Consider the following 15,671-nt stretch of genomic DNA (forward strand, 5'->3'; position numbering starts at 1 on the left):
ACACACACACACACACACACACACACACACACACACTTACTTGCGTGTCTGCATTGGCGAGGGTTGCTCTTGTGCTCAGATCCTGCTTGAAGACTTCCCATATTGGGCATCTGGTTGACCACTGTGAGAAGAGGATGCTGAACTAGATGGGCCAGTAGGGTTCTTAATGTCTTATAAGGACGTGGGTGGCACTGTGGTCTAAACCAAGGAGCCTCTTGGGCTTGCCGGTCAGAAGGTTGGCAGTTCGAATCCCCATGACAGGGTGAGCTCCTGTTGCTCTGTCCCAGCTTCTGCCAACCTAGCAGTACAAAAGTACACCAGTGCAAGTAGATAAATAGGTACCGCTGCGGCAGGAAGGTAAACGGCATTTCCATGCGCTCTGGCTTTCATCACGGTGTTCCATTGCACCAGAAGTGGTTTAGTCATGCTGGCCACATGACCTGGAAAGCTGTCTGTGGCCTGAAGTGAGATGAGTGCCGCACCCCATAGTCACCTTTGACTGGACTTAACCATCCTGGGGACATTTACCTTTACATTTTTTACCTTTAATGTCTTATGTGCTTAATGTTTAGCTTAAATTTGATTCTGTAGCTTAAACCTAGCTGTTTCTTATTGCTGGCTAGTTCCTCTGTGGAAGCACCAAAATGCATCTTCAAGCTTTTCCTCTAGATTATTGAGGACTAGCAACTTGAGGTACAAATTCATAAAGGGCTCCACTAGGCTCTTCTGTGTCCTCCGCCTTCTTCATGTGGGTCCTGCTCTGGTGAGGCATTCTTGTGGCAACTCCTGTTTGATTTGGGAGCATCTGGGCACTGATCTGGAGTGGGGCCTGCTTTTAGCATATCCATCAATGCTTTTCTTTTCTTTAAGTCTCTTGAGAGGAAGGAGGCCACTGGCGATGGATTTATGCAACTCTCTGTCCCAGCTGTAAAGTTCCCAACTGTTTCTGGTGGATGTGAGAGTGGATCCAGGGCTTCTGTTGTTAAGAGCCCATTTGGGCTGTGGGTCCAGCCTCCTTGCTGCTATCAGACACCCCCACGTCCCATCATTCTGGGTGACAGAATCATGGGGCCACTTTCTTCTCACATACAGGGCCTTAAGATGCCTTTTCACCAGAGCAGCATTGGGGAGCCATTTCCTTTTGTGCTTTGAGGAGGATCCACAAGGATCAGGAGTGGATCTTCATTTTAGAGCCCCATCACTTTAACTTTCTGCTGTCATTATGAACAATACTTGTAGGATGCATGGGAGGCAAAGAGGCTTCCTGGTCCCCTTGTGGAAAAAGCCTAACATTTCCTCACTAACTTTCCTTCCACAGATTGAAGAGCAAAAGTCTCTTGAAAAGTCAGGTTAGCTTTCCTCTCCTGTATCTCACTGGTACATTTTTAGGAATGTTGGAAGCTGCCTTCTACAGAGTCAGACTTGTTGGGCCACCCAGCTCAGTATTGTCCATACTGGCTGGCAGCAGTGGTTCTCCAGGCAAGGAGTCTTTCCCCACTCCTATCTGGAGATACTACTGGGGACTGAACCCAGTACCTTTTGCATGTAAGGTGAATGCTCTGCCAATGAGCTACAGTCCTTTCTCTAAAAATAAATAAGATCCTAGTCCTCATGGCCCTGAATGAGTTGGAACCTGGGGCCTTTAGCATGCAAAGCAGAGGTTCTGCCACTGAGTCACCTCCTGGCCTATCCTACCTCATAGGGTTGTTGTGAGCGTAAAAGGGGGCAGAAAGAACTAAGTGTGCTGTCTTCCAACTCCTTGGAGAAAAGGAGGGTTATACAGTCATACCTCATATTATGTTTGCTTCATGATACGTTTTTTCAGGTTGCGTCCCGCGGCAACCTGGAAGTACCGGAATGGGTTACTTCCGGGTTTCGCCGCTTGCGCAGATGCGCAAAATGACGTCACGCACATGCGCAGAAGTGGCGAATTGCAATCCGCGTGTGCGCAGATGCTCAGACGCGGGTTGCGTTCTTTTCATGTTGTGAACGGGCCTTCGGAACGGATCCCGTTCGCAACCAGAGGTACCACTGTAAATACAATAATATGAGGTGAACACATGCCCAACATATTTTGTATGTTGACATACGTACATAATTTTGAAACAGTGCCAGCAGACATGAAGTGCTGTTGACTTGCTGCAAGACAGAAGCTGCCTTGGTGGTTTGTGCTGGGATTCCGGTGCAGGCAGGTGGGGCCCGATCTGTCCATGTGTGCCTAACCCTGCTTGGCTCAAGGAAACCATTCCCATGGCCTTCAATCCCAAGGGAGCCACAGGGAAAGGCAACAACGGCTGGTTGGACCGCCAGCAAGGCCTTCTGCCTAGGAGGATTGACAGCTTTGGCGCAGCGGGGGAGGTATCTGTATTCACACATTGGATGAATCAGAGGAGCTTTAGGGGTTGGGAGGCAGGGGGAGGCCTTAGCTGATTGCAGCAGGGCTCTCCTCATTGCTCCCCCCCCCAATGGGCCTTGTCATGTAAATCCATTGCTCTCCATCCTTTGACTCCAAACAAATTAAAGCAATAAAGAGAATAGCTGTATATTTCCTCTGCTGGTTCCAGTCCTGCCTGGAAGAAAGGCTCCTTCTGAAGGTGTTATGAGGAACTCCCTCTCACAGGAGGCAGTGAGGTCCACAAACTTGGATGCCTTAAAAAAAAAATCATAGAGGAGAGGCCTGTCAAAGGCTACTAGCCACAATGGTTTGAGTCAGCAGTGCTTTTGAATATCAGCTGCTGCAAACTGCAGGAGGGAGAGAGTTGCTGTTGCACTCAGGTCTTGCTAGCTGGCTTCCCATTGAGGCATCTGGTTGGCCCCTGTCAGAACAGGATGTTGGACTAGGTGGGCCATTGGCCTGATCAGACAAGACTCTTCAGGTGTTCTTAACCCTGCTGGATCTGAGACCTGCTGTCTCGGACTCAGAGCATTGATAATGGGATCTCCAAGTTTGCATTGATACCCACAGTCCTGAACAACTTGGGCTCCTTGTGCCCTCCATCTTTCCCAGCATCAGGGTCTTTTCCAGGGAGTCTTCTCTTCTCATGAGGTGGCCAAAGTATTGGAGCCTCAGCTTCACAATCTGTCCTTCCAGTGAGCACTCAGGGCTGATTTCCTTAAGAATGGATACGTTTGATCTTCTTGCAGTCCATGGGACTCTCAAGAGTCTCCTCCAGCACCATAACTCAAAAGCATCAATTCTTCGGCGATCAGCCTTCTTTATGGTCCAGCTCTCACTTCCATACATCACTACTGGGAAGACCATAGCTTTAACTATACGGACCTTTGTTGGTAAGGTGATGTCTCTGCTTTTTAAGATGTTGTCTAGGTTTGCCATTGCCTTTCTCCCAAGGAGCAGGCGTCTTTTAATTTTGTGACTGCTGTCACCATCTGCAGTGATCATGGAGCCCAAGAAAGTTAAATCTCTCACTGCCTCCATTTCTTCCCCTTCCATTTGCCAGGAGGTGATGGGACCAGTGGCCATGATCTTCGTTTTTTTGATGTTGAGCTTCAGACCATATTTAGCGCTCTCCTCTTTCACCCTCATTAAAAGGTTCTTTAATTCCTCCTCACTTTCTGCCATCAAGGTTGTAGACCCCTTATAGCCCAGCCCAACCACCAATATCTTCCAGAGGAGTGCAGTTACTCTCCCCCCCCCCCATGTTACAGAAGCCTTACTTGCCTCAACCAAAAGTCAGGCATTTAGCGTCACAGGTCTCCTGCTGTGTGAAATACAATTCTAGCAGAAACACAGCAGACAGCCTTGCTTTTGACTATATCTATATATCTATATACTGTATATAACTATCAAAGTATTTTACAAAAAGGATAAAACAATAAAATTACCACCAAGAAAAATTAACAACAATCATTAAGCCTTTTGGAAAAGTTAAAATCACGATAAACTAAAAAAAGGTTAAAAACTGGCATCAACTTTCTAAATATCTGGGGACGACGACAAAAGATAATGTTTTTTAGCAGGCACCAAAAACAGTACAGCAAAGGTTCCTGCCTGGTGTCAACAGATGGGGAGTTCCAAAGTCTAGGCACTGCCACACCAAAAGATTGCGGAGCTTCCAGGATTCCCAAGCAGAGTGGGACCAGCGCTGGGTAAGAGCCGCTGCTCTTTGTCTCACTTGCTTGAGTCATCTTCTAGCACAAAATGGCTCTCTGGTGGCTCGCTGACTGTGCTCTGGATTGGTGAGCCCTGATTATTATTAAGGTGGGTGGGTGGGTGGGTGGGTGGGTGGTGGTGAGTCAGGCTTTGTCTTTGTAAAAGTTTCCTCCGAAGGTGCACAGCAGTTTCAATTTCTAGAACAAAATTTCATTTCTGATTGATGAGGTTGTGAAAGGCCAGATGGGCACCTGGAAATATGCATGCCAGCTGCACCACCCTCAATAAAGAGGGCAACTACTGGATGCCCTCCGCAGTCCTGATCCTTCTTGGGCTTGTGTGTGTGTGTGTGTGTGTGTGTGTGTGTGAGAGAGAGAGAGAGAGAGAGAGAGAGAGAGAGAGAGAGAGAGGCAGATGGGAGTCTTACTTTCAGCTGTCTATTTTGGGGCCACTCCGCAGGTAGAGGAACAGGAAATGCACATTTTCAGTAAAGTTTCCTCTCTCCCCACCTCTCACCTGTGTCTCCTTCCACCAACCTTTGACAAAGTAACTGCTTTGCATGCAAAAGAACCCATCTTTATTTCTTCGTTCTTCTTAAACAAAAAATTATATACCGCTCAACTGTACTCTAAGTAGTTTTCAAAGTAATAATAATAATAATAATAATAATAATAATAATAATAATCAGTTTAGCCATGAAGAGCTTTTAAAGACAATTCAGGCTAATGGCTTAAAAATAAAAGATCAAAACCCATAGCTCAGTTGGTTAGAGTGTGGTGCTGATAATGCCAAGGTTGCAGGTTCGATCCCTGTATGGCACAGCTGCATGTTCCTGCATTTCAGGGGGTTGGACTAGAGGACCCTTAGGGTCCCTTCCAACTCTACAGTTCTATGATTCTATGAACATCAGTGGGTCTAGAGAGTGCTGCTGCGGCACTTGGGTCCTGCTTGTGGGTTTCTCCCAGTGGGGCATCTGGCTGGCCACTGTGGTTAGAGGATGTTGGACTAGATGGGCCCCCTTTGGCCTGATCCAGTAGGCTTGCCTTACTTTCTTTTGACTGGACAAACTCATGGAAGATGAGACTATCAATGCTGCTGCAAGCCATGAAGGCTAGACTCTGCTTCTGAGGTTGGAGGCAGCAACGCCTCCAAATACCAGTTGCTGGAAACTACAGGAGGGGAGAGTTGCTCTTGCACTTAGGTCCTCCTTCTGGGCTTCCCTTTGGGTGCTGGACAAGATGGGCTCCCTTTGGCCTGATGCAGCAGGGCTCTTATATGTACTGCAGAAAGAGGACAGCAAAAGCACCTGCCTGATGTCAGAGGGCAGGAGTTCTGAAATATACTCAGAGTCGAGTGTGGATTTCATGCTCTTTATTCAGCTCATAGTAGTGAGGAATGCAAGTTCCCCCAAAGTGTCTGCTTTATATACATTATTTCACAATGGGCCCCACGTGATTGGCTAATTCCGGGATTCTCCTGTAGGCCAATTAGGTTGCAGGTTCACTTCCACCTGGAGCTGGATTGGGTGGCTCCAGACTGCTGCATTCTGGATCCTATTGTTCTAGGACCAATCAGACTGCTGCATTTTTGGATCTTATTGTTCTAAGATCAATCAGACTGCTGCATTTTGGATCCTATTCAACTCAGTACATAACAAGTTCCAAAGTGTAGATGCTAACATAGTCCTTACAACTGTGGAACACGTATTGTGTGGTACCTGTTAATAATACATGTTCCATGAGAGTCAATTCCTGGGTGCATGGAGAGCACACCCCCCCACTGCTGTCCAAAATCATGGAAACCATCTTGCACCCACAGACACACACACAGTTCGCTTTTTTAGCCCTGCCTTGACCCTTCACCTCCACCCAAATTTTATCCTCAGTTTTGCTACCTTTAGGAGAAAGAGAGAGAATGCAGAAGACACACCTCCCCTCTCATGAGGCAACACCCTTTTCTGCAAAACAATTATTCTTTAATAGCTCCCCATCACGTGCCTGTTTAAAGGGCCTGGAAATGAGAGCGTCAGGCCAGGGGTGTGTTGGCAAACTCGTTGGCACGTACCTCTGATTTTTTGCCCTTTAAAAAATTGCTCATTTGGATTATTAGCATCATCCACCTCCCAGCCCCCAGGCGGGCGGGCGGGTTGGCAGGCAGGCAGGCAGGCGCCCTGTTCACAGCCCTGTGCTCCCTTCCCTATTCTCTGATCAGATGAGATCATTCAGGGGAACCCTGAACTCTCAGGCCTGAACCTGTTTCAGGGGAGGAGGTAGAGGAACCTGCTCATGCACCCAATTGGTTCTTTTCAAAGGATGCCGGCAAGTGATTGGCCAGGTCTGTGCCACAACAGCTGGATTTGAAAAACAACATTTGCACATTGCCTACAAGAGGTTGATAGCAGGACCTGGTGGTTCTCCCAAGCTGAGGAAGGCAAGTGAATGAGTGAAGAGTCAGGGGGAATGAGGACCACTTTTTCCTGGCCAACACAAGTGCAGTCAGTCCACAAAAATAGATCTTTTCCGCAGCAGCAGTGAAACAAGCCCTTGGGAACCATGTAGCACTTATTTTGAAAGAACAGGGTCAGCGGCATAGGAACTGTCGGAAGAACCTAAGGAGAGTCCGGCTGCTGGATCAGGCCAAAGGGGGCTCCTCTAGTCCAACATCTTGTCCTCACAGTGGCCAAACAGATGCCTATTATGGGAAGCCCACAAGCAGTACCTAAGTGCAACAGCACCAGTCCAGTTCCCTATCTGGTATTTATGGGTAGACTGCCCCAGGCATGGATGCTCTGTTATCCCATTAGGCCTCCATGTGGAGAGTCCTGCTGGATTGGAACCAAAGACCAGCTAGTCCAGCATCCTGCCCTCACAAGAGTCTTCTTCAAGAGGCACCAAGGTACAGAGAGAGTGTTGTGGAAGCCCTTTGTCTTGGTCTGCTCCTGAGCAAGCCCCCTCCCCTTTTCATAGCTGCCCCCAACACTCAAGCTTTCACCCATTTTGGACCCTTCAGGCAGAACCCATCAGCTGCCTTGCTGACAAGAAAGCGAGCAATATTTTTACTTTGTCAACTTCTTGCAATGAAAAAGGGGAAGGAGCTGCAAAGCTCTTGGTATTTTGTTCTGGAGGTTGCAGGAGGAGCAGCTTTGAAAACCCATCTTGTTTTGCTTGCAAAATTTTTATGTATGGTTAGGGGGGAAACATCTTGCAAAAGGGGCTGACTTGGTCAGACTGGCAAGCCTTTTATCCAGTGCTAACCTGTTAGGCTTGAACAGGCCTATTGCCAGTAAGTTCCCCAGCTAAGTCAGCCTTGCCTCCAGCTTAGCCAGGTGAGGTTGGAGGGCTTAGCCAGGTGAGGTTGACGAGGGAGGTATTCAGACTCTAGACCCACCTATTCCAAACTCCCTTAAAGCTGGCGGATCTGGGGTTCAGATGGTGGTGTCAGGTTCATTGGGTTTCCACAGCTGAGGCAGCATCTGAACCTGGAAGTTCCTGGTTGACAGCTTTTGCCACACTATGCCATGCTCAAATTCTGCTTTAAGGAAGTTGCCAAGGCTGACAAACCCCTAGTTCCACTTCTGCAATCATAAGAGGGCAGAAGAACACCCACACCCTTCACCTCAAACTGTTGAACCTTGAGAGCACAAGAGGGTGAACAAAGAATATTAAAATATAAACTTGTCTAACAGGAGCGAGCTTTTTCAGTCCTGGGGCCACATTCCCTTGCAGGAAAGCTTCCAGGGGCCAGAATCAAAGTGGGTGGGGCAGCCTATGTAGTTCATGCACTCATTCCTTCAAGACTGGACTAATGCACTGCACTGACCATGGGACTTCCCTTGTGTTTGATCCAGAAGCTGCAGTTAGTACAGAATGCTGCAGCACGATTGCTGACAGGAGTGAGGCCTGGGCAACATCGAACGCCTGTGCTCAGAGATCTGCACTGGTTGCCCATTTGCTAAGAGGTCAAGTTCAATGTGTTACTACTAGCATATAAAGCCCTTAACAAATTGGGACCAGTTTACCTACATGATCACGTTACCCCACATGAGCCAGTCCACCGCTTCAATAGGTACCACATAACACCCGTGCCACATTTGTAAGAACTTGGATTCTTTCGTGTGTGCTTTGGAACTTCCTGCCTATTGATATCAGGCAGGTGTCTTCACTGTACTCTTCGGTGCCTGCTAAGTACATTTGTGTTTATACAAGCCCACCTAGACATGCAGAATGTTGATGTGATTTTACAGTAATCTTATTGTTTTCTTCTGTTAACTTTGAGGTTGTTTTGTGTGTGTTTACATTTATGTAATTAATTCATTAATTATATTATGTGGCCTTTATGTTTTTCTGTCCTCAGCTCAGGGAAGCAAGCAAAAGGCACAATCCCTGTTATTCCAGCCTGGCAAAAGCCCTGAAGCAAGATGTCGGGAACATGTTGGGTGAAATGGGTACCCTGGAGACAAGGGCTGTGGTCTGGGGAGACTTCTGAGGGCCAGGAAAAATGGCCTGGAGGGGCACATTTGCCCAACCAACTGGAGGCTCCCCCATCTCTGCTGCACACTGAAGAGAATTTTTAAAGAGAGCTTAAGATGGTTTGAAAGGTAACAACAACAATAACTTGAGATGTATATTTTTTAGAATCCACCTTATTATTGAGATTGTAAGTTGTTTTCAACTGTTTTAATGTTGCGTTTCAATGTTGTCACTTGCCCAGGAACTTCAGGGTGCAGAACGGGTAATTATTAATAACCATAATTTATTTATATTATTTGTTTATTACATTTATATCCCACCTTTCCTCAAGGAGCGCATAGTGGTGTACATAGGCCACCCCCATTTTAACCCTCACAACAGCCCTGTGAGGTAGGTCAGGCTGAGAGGCATTTATTGGCCCAAGGCCACCCGGTGACCTTCATGGCCGAGTGGGGATTTTGAACGGATCTATCTCAGGTCCTGGTGTAATCACTTCACCACACTTGTTCTATATAACCCTTATAATCATAATAAAAAAGAGGGATTTGTGTGTGCACACCCCACACTTTTCACCCCCCTGCCAAAACAGGTCAGGCAGGTTGTTTCCAACCTATCTGAGCGGAAAGGGGACCTCAAGTTGCGTCGCAAGAGGCACGTGTGTGTTTTCAGAATGGAAAGCAGAGAAGCCTCTCTCAAACCACGTTCAGCATTTGTGAGGCACCTTTAAATCTGGACCAGCTGGTTTATTGTGGCAAGAGGACTCACTGGCAACAACAACAGCCACACCCACAGCTGGTTGTCTTCCTTTGTCAGGCACACGCAGCTGACAATCCGCTTGCGCTCCACTCGTGTCCCAGCCTTGGGTTCGATGGGTGCGTGGGCCGGGTTTGCAAGCTCGGCCCACGGGTCGAAGCACATTGATTTTTCCGCAGCAAGGACGTGCTCATGCAATCTCACATGACTTTGCGTGTGTGTGCGTGCGTGCATGTGTGTGGAGCCAGGCACTCAAGGGCTTAAGTTACTTAATCGAAAGGTGTGCCTGCTTCTCTCTCTTTTTTTAACCTAAGGCTAAGTCAATCATTTATTAAAGAGCCGTTGAGTTTGTACTTTGTGATGTGTCCAAATGAGTTCAGATGTCTTTATTTATGTCTCATTCCTGCATCTTTCTGGCACTGGGGGCAGAAAGGGGGGCTCCTACCCACCCACCACTGATCTCAGTTCTTTCCCACACCTCTCCCACCTATGAATCATTTGGAGAGACACTCCCTTCCTGATTCCTGATCCAAGCAGCTTTCAGGGACAACGGGAAGGGGATTGCTCCTAAATCTGCTTCCTGTTGCTTCCTGATTTCAGATCTTTTTGACCTGTTGGCTGTGTAATTCCTTGACTGAAAAGCAGGAGACATCCCTGTACACACACACCTCCAAACACACACACACACATACACAACTTATATATAACTCTGCAAATTTGCCTCTTTTACCAATATGTTTTTAAGAGCAAAATGGAAATTGCTGAATGCACAATAGGGAACATTTCCTAAAAAGACGCACATGTTGGATTGGCCCATTTAGTCCAGCATCCTGACCAAGCAGATGATAAGCCCACAAGCAGGGTCTGAGGGCAGCAGCAACTCTCCCCTCTTGTGATTTCCAGCAACTGATTCAGAGCTGTTCTTCTCCTATGCATGAAGGTTATACTATCACAGTAGATCTCCATATGGAGAGCCCTGCCACATTGCACCAAAGATCCATCTACTGCAGCATCCTATTCTCACAATGGTCAAGCAGATAACGCAAAGGGAAGCCCGAAAGCAGGACCTAAGCACAACACCAACTCTTCCTGCTTGAGAACATTAGAAGTGTTGGGGAAATAACTGAGGAACACCAGTTGATCCTGAAATCCCACATGTGTGGGTAACCACAACAGAAAAACAGTTTTTGGCCCTGGGTGAAGCCTCCAGAAGGGCTCCATTGAGGCTCCCAGCCTCTCTGTGTGTGTGAGAGTATGCAAATGCACGTTGGGTGTGTGTATGCCAAACTGGGACTTTGACCCGGGTGAAATAAAACCTAGTTTTGCCCCTGCTTAAAATGCTGCTTCCCTGCATCTACCCCTGTTAGACCACAACCTTAAGTAATTTTAAATGCTTTACTTACAGTAAGCACAGGTCCCACTCATGCATAGTTCAGTGCTACAGCAGAAATAACACAAGATAATTATTATTGCATTTGTTGCTTCTGAATGTGGAGGCAGAGCATACTCATTGTGATCAGTAGCAATTGATAGCCTCCTCTTCTATGAATTTGTTCAATCTGATAACAGTGATCCTGAAACCAAATGAGGTAGCAGGGAGGAAGACTTGAAATGCTACTGGGTGCCTCTGAGGTGCATGAGACCTTGCAGACAGCCCTGTCTCTTGCCTTGTTTCAAAGCCATTCCTACTCTCTTGATGAGTACCTACTGTTGTCTAGATGTGTGAGTTGACGCTGGTCTGTGACCGTATTAATAAATTCATTCATTCTAGATGTGTGAGTGAATGCCCAGCTTTTTGCCAGCTGGCTGCTAAAAGTAAGCGATGCAGTCTCCTAGCCAAGTCCCACACTGGCACATCTCTTGTGTGTCTGGGTCTCTCCCATTCCAGCAAGGCTGGTTGTGAATTCTTGTGTGTGTGTGTGTGTGCGTGCGCGCGCGCGCATTTTTGGCAGTGCTGTTGCCTCCTTCCCAAATGCCCTATTGTACTTCTGCAAGATGATGTGCCCCAGTGCAAAAGGCAACCATCGAAAAGAAAGCACACACGACAATGTGACAAACGTTTGCAACCTCTGCCCGACATGTTCCTCTTTCCGTAGACACTGGGGAAGGCTCAGTGATGAAGATAAACAGCAGAGAATCGTGACCTTGAGCAATACTGGGCCACGAAAACCAAAGGGTCATCTCCACAGGATATTCTTCGGGGAGCAGAATCACACTATGCTTGTCTGCAGAACAGGAAGCTACGTCATATTTGCAATGGTACATCCAGCTAAGTATGGCCTGCACTGCACTTCACCTGGCAGTGAATCTCCAACCCTATCTAGAGATGCCACTGGGGATTGAACCTAGAACCTTTTCTCCATGCATGCAAAGCAGGAGCTCTGCCTCTGAACTAAAAATTGTAAGATTCTAGACCTCATAGTTCCAAATAAAGTGATGTGGATTGATTGCAGCTGCATACCTGTGATGGTCAGAAAAGGATGCTCATATTTTCCCCTGACATTTCAATCCCATACTGCCCTTGTTGCTGGGAATCACAAGTGGAGAGAGTGACTCTTGCACTCAGGTCCTGCTTGCAAATTTCCCATTGGCCACTATGAGAACAGTATGCTGGATTAGATGGGCTCCTTTGGCTTAATCCAGCAGTCAGGCTCTTCTTATGTTCTTACGTGCAAAGGCCATCCCACAGCACCACCATGACTGACTGTCTTTGCAACGTGCAGGAGGCAAAGAGTTAAAGACCTTTTAAGCAAAGGGGCGAGGCAGGTAGCCCACTTCCCCCTGAAGACACTTCTGGTTAATTACCACCTCTGATGCAAGAGCAGCAAATTATTTGAGAAAATGTTCTTGGGCTGTGCAACCTTCCTTGGTTGTTTAAAAAATGATCCTTAACTTTTCTCTTTTTTTGCAACAAAACACACACAAAACACACATACCCCTCCCATTCCTTCCAACGCTCCAAAGATGCCCCCAAGCCACAAATCTCCATGCAGAAATTCTTGGCCTCCGTTCATTTTGTTTTGAATCCTGTGGGAACCTGGCAGCATCCTCTGGCAGGCGAACCATTCCCTGTCATTTACCCAGGTGTGAGATTTTCACATCTCTGGGCAAGAAAAACCAAAGGGGTCTTTGGAGGCTGAGCCCCAGTAAAACTGGGGGTGGGGACATTGGTTTATTTGTTTATTTCATTGCATCTATATCACAAGGTAGTGCACATGGTTTTCTCTCCCTCCTCATTTAATCTCCATCTAATTCCCCAATTGCGGAAAGCCCACAAGCAGGACCTAAATACAAGAGCACAACCACCTTGTGGTTTCCAGCAACTGGTATTCAGAAGCATTGCTGCCTCCAACTGTGGAGGCAGAGCCTAGCCATTGTGGCTAGTGGTCATCCATCTCCTTCATAAATTGGTCTATTCTACTGAGAGCCAGTGTGGTGTAGTGATTAAGAGCGGTAGACTCGTAATCTGGTGAACCGGGTTCACTTCCCCGCTCCTCCACATGCAGCTACTGGGTGACCTTGGGCCAGTCACACTTCTCTGAAGTCTCTCAGCCTCACTCACCTCACAGAGTGTTTGTTGTGGGGGAGGAAGGGAAAGGAGAATGTTAGCCGCTTTGAGACTCCTTCGGGTAGTGATAAAGCGGGATATCAAATCCAAACTCTTCTTCTTCTCTTCTTTTAAAGCCACATAGGTTGGTAGCCATCACTGCCCTGTTTGGGATGGGAGTTCCATAGTTTAATTCTGCACTATGTGAAGAAGTCTGTTCTTTTCTCTGTCCTGAGTCTTCCAACATTCTGCTTCATTGGATGACCACCAGTTCCAGTGTTATGATATAGGGAGAAAAACTTCCCTATTGCCACTCTATCCATGCCATCTATAATTTTATGAACTTTTAGCATGCCACCTATTCTCTAAATAGAAAAATTGCAAACGCTGCAATCTTTCCTACGTGGGGAGATGCTTCACCCCCTAGATCATTTTGGCAGCAGTTTTTCTGAACTTTTTCCAACTCTACAATACCCATTTTGAGGTGAGGCGACCAGAACTGTATTCCAAATTATGGATGTCCCATAGATTTCTATAAAGGCATTATGATATTAGCAACTTTATTTTCAATTCCATGGACTTGTGGAACTTTTTAAACTTTTCTGAAACAAGGTGTGTGTGGGCGGGGGGCATGCGTCTTTTAGGGAGCTGGACACAGTACCAGTTCCTGGGGGTGCCTCCTTCCAGGCACCTCCCACAGGGGCCAACCTCACAGCCCCAACACCTCCATCCACAGCCACCTTTGCTGCTTCTTCAGCCTCAGGCTCCTCTGCTGGTTGTGTCAACAGCCGAGAGAAAAAGTAGGACTTGTTCCCCGGGCCCTGCGGTGGGCGTGGCATAGGGATGTGGAGTGCGCCTGGCAGCAGAGCCTTGCACAGCCAGTTTGGAGGCTTGCTGCACAGCGCCACAATCCTTTTCTTTCCCGCAGCCGCTCAGCCTCGTGGATTCACCAGAGGCCTGGCCCCTGGCCAGGCGCTACTCCTGCAGGTGGACATGTTTCTGGGGTGCCTGTTGGAGAGAGAGAGAGAGAGAGGCTGGATGCTGCGGTTGTTTGCAGCTAAGGAAGGGACAGGTGTGGCCTCCTTCCTTCAGAAGGCAAGCAATGAGACCCTGTCAGTGCAGTCGTACCTTGGATCTCGAATGCCTTGGCTCCCAAACAAAAGCGGCTCCCGAACAATTGAAACCCAATAATAATAATAATCAAAATAATTTATTATTTATACCCCGCCCATCTGGCTGGGTTTCCCCAGCCACTCTGGGCTGCTTCCAACAAAATATTAAAATACAATAGTCTATCAAACATTAAAAGCCTCCCTAAACAGGGCTGCCTTCAGATGTCTCCCAAAAGTTTGGTACTTGTTTTTCTCTTTGACATCTGGTGGGAGGGCATTCCACAGGGCGGGTGCCACTACCAAGAAGGCCCTCTGTCTGGTTCCCTGTAGCTTGGCTTCTTGCAGCAAGGAAACCGCCAGAAGGCCCTCGGCACTGGACCTCAGTTTCTGGGCAGAACGATGGGGGTGGAGATGCTCCTTCAGGTATACTGAAGGCTTTAAACGTCAGCACCAACACGTCAGGTATACTTTAGGGCTTTAAACGTCAGCACCAACACTTTGAATTTTCCAGTTTTCAAACCTTTTTCAGAAGATGAATGTCTGGTGCGGTTTCCGCAGCTTCCGATTGGCTGCAGGAGCTTCCTGCAGCCAATCAGGAGCTGCGCTTTGGTTTCTGAATATTTTGGAAGTCAAATGGACTTCCGAAATGGATTCTGTTCAACTTCCAAGGTACGACTGTATATGGCCAGGGAAGACCCATCGGCAAAGGGTGGTGGGGTTTTTTGGGGGTTGTGGCCTCTTCTTTAAAAAGAAATTGCAATTAATATAGAATTTACCATGAACTTTCATAAGAAATAAAATCAGCAATAAGCCAGAACAGGTTAAAACCTACACTAGCAGTCTACATATCTGGACCGGCTTGTCTAAACAAAAAAATTGTGTATAAGGTCCCATGCCCAGTACCCAAATTCTTCTCCAGGTAGGGCCAGAAGTGTCTCCTATCTGAAACCCTAGAGAGCTGCTGTTGGTTGGTGTAGAGCAGTGTTTCCCAAACTTGGGTCTCCAGCTGCTTTTGGACTACAGTTCCCATCATCATCCCTGACCACTGGTCTTGCTAGCTGGGGATGGTGGGAGTTGTAGTTCAAAAACAGCTGGAGACCCAAGTTTGGGAAACACTGGTGTAGATAATAATGAGCCAAGTGGACCTAGCAGTTTGACTCAGTATAAGGCAGCTTCCTACATTTCTATTTATTCAGAATGATGAGGACTAGACAATGTATGTTAAAGGGAAACAGCCATAGGCCAGTGGTGGAGCTCCTGCATTGTATGCAGATGGTCCCATGTTCAATCCCCAGGGGCATCTGCAGGTAGACTCCCTATTTCTGCCACAGAACTACAATTCCCAGAGTTCCCTGCAGAGGGATTGATTATTAAACCACCCTAGGAATCATAGGTATGTAAGGGGAAATACGTGTTTTTGTGTGTCAGGGACCTCTTAACAACTCTCAGCACTCTGAACAAACTACCACTCCCAGGATCCTTTTGGCAAAGAATGGTTTAAAGTGGTTTTGTTGTTGTTTAGTCGTTTAGTCGTGTCTGACTCTGCGTGACCCCATGGACCAGAGCACGCCAGGCACTTCTGTCTTCCACTGCCTCCCACAGTTTAGTCAAACTCTTGCTGGTAGCTTCGAGAACACTGTCCAACCATCTCGTCCTCTGTCGTCCCCTTCTCATTATGC

The 15,671-nt window shown here is 47.3% G+C and overlaps 1 long non-coding RNA gene across 1 annotated transcript in view; it reads left to right on the top strand.

Moving 5' to 3' along the window:
• Positions 1–15,671, top strand: part of LOC310754602 — a 34,034-nt gene that overhangs the window by 5,767 nt on the left and 12,596 nt on the right. Inside the window, exon 2 of the long non-coding RNA XR_014543913.1 lies at positions 8,465–8,708. This is a non-coding gene — a long non-coding RNA (uncharacterized lncRNA). The remainder of the gene's footprint in view (positions 1–8,464; positions 8,709–15,671) is intronic.

Source organism: Podarcis filfolensis (assembly GCF_964270895.1).
Source record: "Podarcis filfolensis genome assembly, chromosome: Z".
NCBI lineage: Eukaryota > Metazoa > Chordata > Lepidosauria > Squamata > Lacertidae > Podarcis > Podarcis filfolensis.